The 3,329-nt window shown below is 45.2% G+C and overlaps 1 non-coding gene across 1 annotated transcript; it reads right to left on the bottom strand.

Annotated features, from left to right (window-relative positions):
* Positions 1-2,474: 2,474 nt before the first annotated feature.
* Positions 2,475-2,582, bottom strand: LOC116277231 (U6 spliceosomal RNA). The gene has a single exon (XR_004186710.1). It is a non-coding gene; the product is annotated as a U6 spliceosomal RNA (small nuclear RNA).
* Positions 2,583-3,329: the final 747 nt, after the last annotated feature.

Raw genomic sequence — 3,329 nt, 5'->3', positions numbered from 1 at the left:
AAGGAGAAAGAAGATTTTTAAGCGAAAGAAGAGAAGACAAGAGGGAGAGGACGGGAGGTGGCGCTGGGGAGGAGGAGGAGGAATTGTATCTGAAACTGTTGCAGGGGAGCCTTCGTTGCGGGACCTGAATGCACCTTCTGGTCGCCGCTCCGTGGATGTGCAGCAAGGTGCCAACAATTCTCCTAACCTGCTGCTCCCACTTTTCTGCGGGGAGGAAACGCTGGTTCTTGTAGTGGGACTCAGACTTCCCCCGGACCACACCGTGTCCTGACGATGCAGTCCAGCCACTCTTGACACATCCCTCATCTGTGGAGGTGGCATCACCACCAGGAGACACATACAACTTCAAGGAAAGTCAAAGTGAGCAAATTAAGATATAAACACGGGCGGAATTCCGACATGGAAATTAATGGCGTGTGCGGCCGAATGAAGTCTCAAGAGCAGGGCGCAGGAGTGCAGAACATGCAAGGTCCTCTTTGTAAGTTGGGGGAGAGGAGTGTAGGGCAAGCTGACCTGACTTTGAGAGTAAGTGGAATCTGGGTGGGGGAAAGGTGGTTCTCAAAGGGGGAACCTCCAGTTGCTGCCTCGCGTGAGCTGGTTCTTGTCAGAGATCCATCTTCTGCGGCTCCGTCCCTGACGTACTTCCTCAGAAACCTCAGAGAAGGGGGCCATCGATCCATCTGCAGTAGCCTTCCAGGTGGCTCTGCTGTCACTCAAGTTTGAAAGCCACCAGTCAGGTATGGAAGCACAGAGGCGCCGCGGGAATAAACAAACGTGCTGTGTCCAGGGAGAAAGTAGGAATCTGAGTTGAGTCCAAGATGTTCTGCTTGCAAAATAGCCCCCCCCATCCCTGTCATGTGCATTTATCTTACAAGTAAAACAAAACGAAGCAGACAAGTCAAAGTGCAGGGTTCAGCCCAGTCTCTTCGAAGCGAGACGTAAAATGTGAATGCAAGAATTCTCAGGGTTTCTTGTTTGAAGAAACCGCCCGACCATCGGCTCCCATACAGAACTCAGTCGAACGCACGTTCTGACACGCCGAAGTTTCGCTGACAGAACTCAGTTAAATACAGAAGACTGCACCAAGGATGGTTTGCGCGAAGGTTTTACGCCATCATCTTAGTGTTTGCTGCACGACTCTAGAAACGGATCCACAGGGAAGAGAGACCAGAGATCCGTATTTCTGTCCCTGGTACTTCAGAACATGAAGTCGAGCGTGAAAAACAAAAAGTCAATCTTACAGGAACCTCATTTATAATCAGAAATTGATCAGGCTGGGATGTCGGTGCCGTGAAACCGTGACAAGCTGGTGGGGGTGGTGGTGGTGAGGGACAGAACTTACTGGGCAGAAATGGACTTCAAATGGGCGTCTGCCCTGGTTCCTGCCACGGGGGTGTCAGCACCAACATACCACCTGAAATAAATCACAACCACTGAAATTCAGGACCAAGACCCTCTTAATAGAAAGAAGACAAATGAGAGGAGAGTATGCCCCAGTTTTGAGAGGGAGTTGCAGATAACACCCTGTGTTAACTTTTTAAGAAGAGGGGTTTCTGTTTCAAGGACGAACAGTACAGCTTCAGAGAGACAAGGGCAGAGGTGTCTGTCTGTCCCCCACCGACTTCAGATGATTACCAACCAAAAATGAAGGACGCGAGACTATCAAAGCACATGCCTGAGTCAGGTAAACATTGGCTTTAGGACATGCAATTCTCAAGTTCAATGTACCTTGGGTCCTTTATAATAAAGTCAGTCTTACCTGAAGTATATAGAAAGGAGAAGAAACACACGGTAAAAATGTAGCGATTGTTAAATCGGTAAAAATGTAGCGATTGTTAAATCGGTAAAAATGTAGCGATCGTTAAGTCCTAAGCCAAGGGCAGACCTCCATCCTCGCTCTTTAGGTGATGGGTAACCCTGGGCGATGGGGAGCATGACAACGTCTTCCTAAGCAGCACGTTGCAAAATGCCAGTGAAGGTCGTGGAAGTCTGAAGGGAAGTGAAACCGGATGGAACACGCTTGCATTTTTTTTTCATTTTATTTAAAACGTGTGCACCGTCCTTTCCGAGATACCCTGAAAGATGATCCGCTCTTCGGCTGAGAGCTATCGTAAAATGCAGCCTGTGCATTTGTGATATAAACTGCACTGTATGAACTCTGTATGTTTTTTTTTCCCCCTCTGTGAGCTTAACTTACTATCTGTTGATGCACGTTCTCAGGAGGAAACGCTCTTCCCCGTGAAGTTTTAATGCACAGCAAATGAGTTTAAATTGCAGCCAGTGATTGGGGTTACATAGGGCTGATTAAATCTGAACGCAGCTCTGGGTCTGAGCTCACTCCTTTCTGCTGTGAAACAGCTAACGTAATATTTGCTTAGTTACTTCTTTCTTAGTGAGTTCCACAAAGAGGGGGTGGGCTCTCGGCCTTGGTGGCAGAGAGCATGTGCTCCGTTTTGAGAGTTTCTGTTTTTGTTTTTCATGTGCAATGCTTCACGGATTGGCATGTCATCTTTGCACAGGGGCCGTCCTGATCTTCTCTGCATTGTTAACAGTTTTCGTATATGTACTGCCGAATTGAACACAAGAATGTCCGTTTTAAAATACGCTTTGGGGTCAGCGCATATGGGTGGATGTCCAGTTAATGCACATTTTCTCCGCATTTGGTATTTGCCAGTCTTTCTTGATTTTTAATAATTTAGTCACTGTGGAATGTACTGCTTTTAATTTCCCTGAGACTAACCAAATTGAACACCCTTAAAAATATATATATACACACATACATATTTGAGAAACATACAACATAAAAGAAAGTCACAGTGGGCAAAAAAGATATATACAGCATGAATTTATTATATACTATCAGGCATAAAATATAATATACTTATACAAAAACGTTAATCAAATTATAAAATTATATCTGTAATATATAAACATTTATATTTAAAACATTATATATGTGGGTGTTTGGCCATTAGATGTCCTTTCTGGTTTTTTTCCCTTGGATTTTAATTTATGGAAATCCCAAGCTACCAAATATATGCCTGATTTTTCTTCTGCTTTCACTCTTTTTTCCTTTTTCCCCAAAGTGCTTAGAAATATAATAATTTTAAAAGTAACATTGAAAAACAAGTTCAGCAAAGAAAAGTATTTCCTCTTGGAGCGTTCCCCCTGCCGATAAACCACACAGCCCTGCTGTGTGTAAACGCTGTGACTGTGAACGAGCAGGGAGTTCTGTGTGACCGGCGTGGCGTGGGACACCGCCCAGTTTCAGCAATGGAAGTCCTGTCTCGGCTTTGCTTATTAAACACTGCTGCTCTGGGCATGTGCTT

Source organism: Vicugna pacos, chromosome X, assembly GCF_048564905.1.
Source record: "Vicugna pacos chromosome X, VicPac4, whole genome shotgun sequence".
NCBI classification, from domain to species: domain Eukaryota; kingdom Metazoa; phylum Chordata; class Mammalia; order Artiodactyla; family Camelidae; genus Vicugna; species Vicugna pacos.
The sequence above is the reverse complement of the archived record's forward strand: the minus strand, read 5'-3'. Positions and strand labels throughout refer to the sequence as shown.